The 9,301-nt window shown below is 37.4% G+C and overlaps 1 long non-coding RNA gene across 1 annotated transcript; it reads right to left on the reverse strand.

Moving 5' to 3' along the window:
* Positions 1–2,592: 2,592 nt before the first annotated feature.
* LOC131962346 (uncharacterized) lies at positions 2,593–7,573 on the reverse strand. Its single transcript, XR_009389922.1, has 4 exons — positions 7,437–7,573; positions 6,412–6,453; positions 4,932–5,040; positions 2,593–2,886 (listed from the first exon to the last, which is right to left on the reverse strand). It is a non-coding gene; the product is annotated as an uncharacterized LOC131962346 (long non-coding RNA).
* Positions 7,574–9,301: the final 1,728 nt, after the last annotated feature.

A 9,301-nucleotide genomic window follows, 5' to 3' on the forward strand; every position in this document is an offset into this window, starting at 1 on the left:
CTCTCTGTGTATCTCTCTCTCTCTCTCTCTCTCTGTCTCTCTCTCTCTCTCTCTCTCTCTCTCTTTCCCTCTCTCTCTCTCTCTCTCTCTCTCTCTCTCTATCTCTCTCTCTCTCTCTCTCTCTCTCCAATAACGAGATGATGTAAGGATCGCGCCGACTAACTGGCTGGCCCGCACTTGCAAGCCAAGCGCAACGCACTTCTCTCTGCAGCTAACTCGCCTCCTTATTTAGCGATTTCCGAAATAATCAAAACAAAAACAACAACAACAACAACAACAACCGTGTTGCCACCTGCACAGGACGAGACGATTGGGTGCGACTGTACTGTACACTATATGATCCTGTAATTCAAGGAGGCATGACTGTGTGCAGCCCAAATCCGCTGAACTGATTTCTCCTCTCCAGCGCTCCGGTGCGCTGTCCGTAGTGCTGAACTTATCTCAGTCTTTCTGCCTCTCTCCCTCCCTCTCAAACCGTCTTTCCGTTTCTTATAGCCAGACAGTGCCCCCCTTCTTCTCTAGGTGGTGGTAGCCTTGTACTCGGTGCATTCGTCTCCTTTCTTCACACCGAAAGCTCTAAAAAATTACACATGACCTATAGTAACTCTTAGGGTCTTGATGTCTTCCCTTATCTCTTATATTTACCTGCTTTCAAAATACTTTTTGGGTAAGTACGAGGATAATTGATGGAATAATGAGGATTATTAATTAAACACAGTCTTTAATTTGTTGCATGTAGTTGTTGCTCCCAAACTGCAAGATATAGCCTAAATAAGTTAATAAAATGTTACTTTACATTTTATTCAAATTTATACATTTTAAAACATATCTCAGCTTTTTCTGGAATGTTTTAGGGTTGCAGAGAGCATGTTTTAGGGTTGTTGTAAAATCTATCAATAATGCACCTTCTAATGCACAACTACTGTATAAGACGAAAAGTGTTCCCAGTAATGATTACATAATTATATAAAAAAGGCTATCCTCAGTAAAGAGACATCTGTCCGTGATTATGCACTTTTACTCTAGTTTAATATATCTGTAAAACTTGGCACATCCCAGTTTTATTGCTTCCAGATTGCACGAGTTTAATGCTTGGGGAGCACATCTACAGTACATCAGATATTTCCAAGTAATTCTTAAAATTTCCAAGGGCTGGAATTGGCAAGGCCTGTCAATAGAATGATCTAAAGACATTACTCTTGTTTAGCTCTATGACTGTTGAATGTGATGGACATCTTATGTCTGCAAAAAAGGAAATCTTAAGTATTGAACTGGCTCTGGCTCATTAAACATTGGTGGTTACTACTGAGACTCCTGCAGAAATTCATTTCAGCAAAACTACAGTTCTCTTAGACTCAACTATTGGTTCAAAGCAAGCAGTCTTCTAGGTTTTTGATCCTTTGCTCAGTGTCCTATTTCTATGCCTCTGCCTATAACTCTTCCTCTAGACTGTAGAGACAGTTCCTTTGAAAATATCTAAAGAAATATACCCATCTATTTATTACTTTCCACTGTAATGATGGTCAATTATGTTTTTTTCTTTAGTGTATGAATATGGAATGAAATCTCTAGAACTATCCGTCAGAAGCCAGTGAAACAACATGTTTCAATAAAAAAATTGCCCCCCATATCTGGCTGTCCGCATTCATCACTATCATGTCTCAGTCATGTCTGAGTCACTGTCATCTGTCCAGAGCGTAATGCGTGATTATCATTACTGCAGGGAGCATTTTTCTAAATGAAGAAAATGGTGAATGAAAATGGAAAATTCATAACAGACAGCTCCATCAGAGGTAATGTCCCTCTGATTTCTTGAAATGAAGGATTGATTATGCCAGGGGCTTGCCATTATTACTGATGCTGGGCAATGGGTCAAAAACATTTTATTAGATAATCAGTCACTCCAGTACAAACAGAAGTAGTAACATGTTTTATCCGCGATCAACAGTTGCTCTTATTATATAATTAGTCTGAAATGAAAAAGATACAGACACATAACAATCACTAGGTGTTGGGCAATTTTTTTGAGCCTATAATCTTACATACTGCATAAGTAATGGGATAAATGAATGACTAAAATGGCTACATCTTTAAAGGTAAAACACCATGAATAACTCCCATAACTCTGCATAAAGAACTGTGAGTGACGACTTATATTTCCTAAAACCCCTCCATCTTCTTCTCTTTTCCAGGAATTTACACCACCAAAGCAAACCTTCTGCCTACCATAACAGTTGTTAGTGAATCAAACCGAAATAGTGCAACTGCATGGAAAAGTATTACATTCAGTTAAATAACAAGGTGTACGTTCCCCCTGTTGCTCACATCAGAAAGTGAATGAAAGCATGCTATGGGGAATATAATTTAAGTATAACACCGCCTGATCATGTAGGATACATCCATCTCTTGCTGCCATGGTGTTATCAACAACTGAAATCCAATGCAGAGCTATAAATCAAATTATATGTCGTAAGTATCTTCTGCATGACTCCCATCAAACCCTTGTGTCAAGTATAAATCCAGCTAAAAAGTTTCAGCCAAACAACTTTGTGAGGCTGTACTTAGTGGTATTTGAACTAAATGCTAACATCAGCCCTGTAACATGCTCACAATGACAATGCTAACATGCCGATGTTTAGCAGCTATGATACTTATAATGTTCACCATCTTAGTTTAGTGTGTTAGGATGCAAATAGGTACAGCTGAGCCTGATGTGAATGTAATTAGTTTTGCAGACATTTAATCCAAAACTGAGGTATTGGACAAATTACAAGTTTGATGCTGATGGTGCTAAATAAAACAGTCAGAGGATCTTCAGAGTTAAATAAGATTCATCCCGTGGTGACCAAAAGTTTTGCAGAAACAAATGTCGATTTCATGGTGGCGCTGGAACAGTCAGGAAATCACAAAAGTCAGTAGGATTCATCATCATTCATCATCATCTGCTGTACAGAATTTCAGGTCGATCCATCCAATAGTTGTTGAGATATTTTAGTCTGGACAAAAGTTGTGAACCAGGCAACTGGCAGACCAACATTTTCATCCATAGAGGCACAGTATCAAGTATGACTTTTTATTTTTTGCCCTGGGATATTTCAAGAAATATGCTTCTTAATATATTTTTCCTCTTTCTCCTGTTTCCTCTATTTTTTGCTGTCTGTTTCTGTCATTTTCCCCGTGTCTCCTTCCTTTGCTTGAAGATTACTCCATCCACCCCTCCACTATGCCTTTTGCTGTATGACGGTGCTCTTTCTCCACAAGGACTGCAAATGGGTTTGTCAATATGTCATGCATGGTAATTTACAGCAATCATTCATCTAAAAAAAAACAGTGATGACTGATGGCCCATGGATTTAACAAAAAAGTTGATGACAGCAGTGATGAATCTCCCGAGGAAGGCTGCTTTGTTAAGTAAAATGCATGTGAGAAAGACGGCTGCTATCCTGGCTGACTCATTGCTGTTATCTACCAACTGTAGAGAAAATAAGGCTCTCAGGTGATGTCACATAGTGTTTTTGGGATCATTAGAGAAAGGCTGGCACCAATATCTCTCGCAAACAATACGAAGAGATGTGTGCTGCGTTAAACAGATTTCATAAGCAGAGTTTCTCTACAGAGACCTGAACAAGACTTAGATAAGGATCTGTGGTCTGTTTTATGAGAGGAAATTACTGTGGTGATAACATGCATTATTACAGATCCTGACTCAGCACAATAATGTAGACCCTCAATAAAGTTAAAACACTGGACTGTATTCAATATATACTGGGGAGGAAATGATTGGATAAACAATGTAAGTGGTCTGAGGTGAAAAGGGAATTCATTGTTGAAATACCCAATACAATTGGAGGGTTGGAGAATGATGTGACCAAATTGCTACCCCAGGGAGGAACTCGGGAGCGGTCTATAGAGTGATTCACTGCTGTGGGGGAAGTAAAAGAAAGGGACAGAAGAATCGCTCCTCCACAATTTCATCAGGAACCCCTATTATTGAGTTATTGTGGAAAACAGAGTCACAGAGCAGGGTAAAACTACCCATTTGATTTGGTCTACTAACCTAATTTGTTTTAGATGTTCAAGTAAAGGAAGAAACCATCCTACTGACAATAAAACAGGTAGGGAAGTTTCTTATGTAGCTGATGTTTGACATGATGCTCTTCTTTCCCAAAATAATATAGACAAATGTTTCTCTAAGTGACCATCTCTGGTTTATTTAGTAGCAAACACAAACAAAAAACTGAGTAGACCAAAATCCTGTTGTATTTAAACTGCAGAGAAAGGCCCATAGCCAAGTCAAATGATGCAAACATAGCACTCCTTGAGAAAAAAAATCCCTTCTTTAGGTCATAGAAAGCTCACACATGAAAAATTTAAAGAAGTTGAGCAATATCTCAAAGACTCAAGAGGAAGCAGAGGTGGGGTTATTTTTAAAACAGTGGTTCAGGGTTTTAACAGATTTTGCTTACAATATCTCACAAATAACAACCCAGCAAATTATAATGTATTTGTTGAATGAAATTACAAGTGCAGTTTTAACACCCTATGCTATATTAGATATATCAATATCTTACTTTTTTTTTATTAATACCGAACTTTAATCATTGTTATCAATGCCAACTGTACCTTCAAATGCTCGCTGTTACTCATGCCATTCCTAGACGTAACTCACATTATTTCCAGGGCAATTTATAAATATAGATGGCAAAATATAAAATGTTTTTTTGCCTTTACCTCTGAATGGTTAAATAAATTATAACTAAATCCATTTCTCACTCATCACACATCAAAACACCAAGCCCAGCATGCACCCTGATGCCACAGCACCATGTGAATGGGTGGTGTTGTGAAATGTGTGATAATAGCAAAAAGTTTTAACATCCTGGTTTTTTCTTCAAAAAGAGGTGTTTTATGCAAGTAAACCATGTCCTTACCTTATTCAATGAGCTCCGTCACTCAGGATGTAGAGTTGCTGTTTGGTGAACTCACTAGAGATGATGTTGCTGTTCTGCTGTCTTCAGTGTAAAGTAGTGTGTTGTTGACCTGCACAAATACACATAGTTTAAAGTTATTTATTTTATTTTTCAAGTTGAGCGACCACACAGATAATTAAAAACAAATATCCTCAGATATATTTAAACAGCCAGCTAAATAATAAATAATATTACAAATCAACTGTATTTAAATACTACAAAAAGCTTCTGAAATTCATTCATTCATTATCCGCACTCGGGTCGCGGGGGGCTGGAGCCAATCCCAGCTGACATTGGGCGAGAGGCAGGGTACACCCTGGACAGGTCGCCAGACTATAGCAGGGCTAACACATAGACAGACAATCACACTCTCATTCACACCTAAGGGTAATTTAGAGCCACCGATTAAACCTAAGTGCATGATTTTGGACTGTGGGAGGAAGCCGGAGAACCCGGAGAGAACCCACTCAGACACGGAGAGAACATGCAAACTCCACACAGAAGAGCCGCAGGTCAGAGTCGAACCGGCGACCCTCTTGCTGAGTGCTAACCACTACACCACCGTGTAGCCCCGCTTCTGAAATGAAGGTCCATATTTCGAAAAGAGTTAACATGGCCATCAATAAAGTAACAGCAGTTTCAAATGTCAAAAAATTCTCTATATAAAACATAACGATAATCCTGTTAATATGATGTTGGGTTAATTTCAGTTAAACAGATGTCAGCTATGTTAATAAATCTCAGCACATATTACATGCAAATGCAACTTGCTAAACATTTCTTCAAACATCAGCACCTTACAACAAATACAAGGGTCTGCCTGTAAATATGCTGGAGCCTGAACAAACATTGGAAAAGCCTTAAGACAGAGATTAAAAAAGGTATAGGAATGAGAGATAGAGTAGGCGGAGAAGGAAAAGAAGATCAAAGAGAAAAAAGGAGAGTTGGAGAAGGAAGGTGAGGGGGGGAAAGGAGAGAAGATAGACAGGAGAACAGGATGGGGGGGTGTAAGGGAAGAGGATACAGAGAAATGAGATAGAAGGCTCAAATTAGTGTACAGCACCACCAATTCATCATGTCATCAAACATCTTGAAAGGGACTGGACAGAGATCCTCTGCATGGAGTTTCTCTGAAATGCATGTGTTTCTGGATCATTAAAGTGTCTTGATAAACTCCACATCCTTCACAATGATAAAATAAATAAATAAATGCAACTGGAAGCGAAAATGTCAGATATGCACATTTTTAACATGTATTTATGAAATAAAATATACATCTGAATAGTTCTCCTGACTACTTACTAGAATAGGAGAAACATTCCCTTCCATTAGTCATTGAGAAATGTGTTTGACCATGAGCAGATATTTTACCAGAATGTCTAATTAATGTGGTTATTGTACAGCTATTCTACAGCTATAATAAGAAATTGAACAAACTTACTTTCAGCAGGTGCTGTGAAGGTGCAGTAGATTGTATCCTGACCTGCAAGTGTAATGAAAAATACATATATAAATACTTGTACATCTAGTACATGAGTCACAATACTGAATAGACCAAGTAGTCAGTAGTACTGTGCATCAGATTACATAAAGGAGAACAAAAGGGGTTAAGTCCCCATGGAGTTTGAAGGACTCGCAAGTAAATACTCATAATTTATAACTTTACAGATATTCATGAACCAATTACAGATATTCATGAACCAATCATTACTTTATAGTTCATTATTATATGACTTCTTAGTCTGTTCTTTGGTAATTCATTATTATCAATGTCACTCCTACTGTACATTAGGAATTAGGGCAGTGCTTATGAAAGACCCATCAATTATTAAGTCGTTCCTGGTTCTTCCACACCATAGACTGTATATACATGAACTATTCACTAACTAGTCATTTGAAGAGAAGTTTAGTTAACTAATGGTTCACGACCAATTTGTTCCTTCCTAAGTACTACACTTAATATTGTGTACATTTTTGTAGTGTTTCCCTAATAACATTAATAGTGGCTTGTTTCAATTTCAATATGCCAATAAGCCAGGCAGGCAGTGAGCCAGCATTCACTCCAACATTACCAGAGCTCGAAATATCGCACCTGAGTGCAGCTGTAATTAGTGTGACTTAGTTACAGCTGTGTTTAATGACTTTACGTGTCCGCAGGCTTTACCAATGTACAGTGCTAGCTTGCTAAATGAGTAAAACATTAAAACAAAAGCTACCCAACTCCATCTTAAATAGTTTATACAAATGATAGTGCATTATAAATAACGTTACAACTCGGTAGGGAACAAATTCAAAGCTGTCACTGAAGCCTGAAAATAATATTTTAGCACCAACATTTAGAAGAGACGGTTAGCTTTCCAGCTAACCTTTTTAAAAGCTTTTAGAATATGTCTTAGCCTTGGTAAAATTAGCATTAACATATCTAATTTCAAAACAAACAAAGTCCACTTATGACAGTCACGTTACCGGTATGTTCTTGTTTATTTTCCAGTTCCACATTGTTCTTCAGTTCATCCACACCTGCACAGCCCGGGTAATGGATATAACAAACAGACTGTGCAATACTTTTTGTGAATTTCTTCTTCTATGATTCCGTTATGCAGTGGTTCCCAAAACACTGTCAAATTACATCAGAAATCGGGCGTAAAATGAAAAATTGTATATAACCATATTAGACACTTTTAATTACCGTAAATCAAAGAATAGCACAAAACTTTTACTTTTTTCTGTCATAAACTGGAAGAAACACACAGTTTTGTTGTAAAAAATATAACATTTTCATGCAAAATTTATGGAGAAACACAATGATGTGTGAATGAATGACACAATTACCCTACAAATAACAGGATTATTCAGTCTAAATTAAAATATTTACATTTAAGTTTAGAATAGAAAATCCACTCACTGTAATTTTTACGGTGAAGTTCTGGCAACCACAGCTGCCGGTATTTTTCCGTAAATTAAACAGATTATTTTTTAGCCATAATATAATAATAATAATAACAACAACAACAGTAATAATAATAATAATAATAATAATAATAATAATTAATATTTCTTTTTCTTTTTTTTCTTTTTTTTAACAATGTCTAACCTGACCTAAAAGATTATAAAGACCCAGACATGATCTAGAAATGTCAGCCACACTATCCTCTGCTAAAGCCTATAGTTGCAAGCCCCATAATGAATGTGACATTCAGACCAATTACTTCCCATCTTGAAATTATCTCATTAATTATGAGCCCACTGCAGACCACAGCTACAAAAGTCCTCATGCACTTACATTAGTTTGTGGGCTTTTCCCACCACTCACACCACAGCCCCCTCAAAGTCACCATGACCCTGAAATATGTGAACAGCTGAGAAAATGAATGATCCCTACAGACACTTAACATCGAGAATTTACAGTATGGAGGATACTTTAGATCTAAAATTAGAAAAAAGTAACAATTCATTGCTCTCTGCTCATGCAACTGCTGCAAAATGCATTTGCCTGCCTTTCATTCTCATTGTACTTGCACTGGGAGAGGAGGTAGAATGCCGCTACATTTCACTCCCAAAAGAAGCACAGTGGAATTGACTTATGTTAATTACCGACCTTTGGTGTCAATCGTTCCAGGGAATATTTGCATATTCTCAAAATAGCACTAGAAGTAGGAAAATCAACATCTGCACTTCTGTGAAACTCTGCTTGCTTCTTCCCCTTCAAACACATCATAGCACTGCAACACAAATCATACAAATCACTATGCATGTTGAACAAATCACTGGAACTTGTGCAGGATGTTGATTAGCATTCGCAAATTACCTTAGTCATCCCTGTCTTGGTACGCTTTTGTTTTTCTCTGTGCAGAAAATACAAGCGCTCATTGCATAAAAGAAAAAAACATGGATAGTTTGGAAATTTGAAGTTTCAGAGCAACAAAAGACTGTCTTTTCATGTACACGTTGACATCTAACAGTAGGGTAAGGTACGGTGATATTTTCTTTAATTCAGACAAAAATAAAAATTGATTCCCTTTTTGGTCTCAGCAATCTCCAGCTACTAGTTTCAACCTGCCATACCCCACCCCTCAAATTAACAAGAGATCCTATCAGTGCCCAAGCATTGTCTGTAATCTGATGTTAGGCCCTTCTTATCCCTAATAGAAAATCCAGTTGCAAAGAATGTCAAGGTCTGTCACTGCCGTGTAAGAGTTTTTCAAGTAATACGGCAATAAGAGAAAATGTAGATCCACAAGTGAAGTAAAAAAAAGAAAATAGACAAAGGAAGCTGAAAGTTGCTGATGTTGCATTTCACTGTATAAATCCAGACCCTATTTCAATGGCCG

This window comes from Centropristis striata, chromosome 23 (assembly GCF_030273125.1).
Source record: "Centropristis striata isolate RG_2023a ecotype Rhode Island chromosome 23, C.striata_1.0, whole genome shotgun sequence".
Lineage (NCBI taxonomy): Eukaryota > Metazoa > Chordata > Actinopteri > Perciformes > Serranidae > Centropristis > Centropristis striata.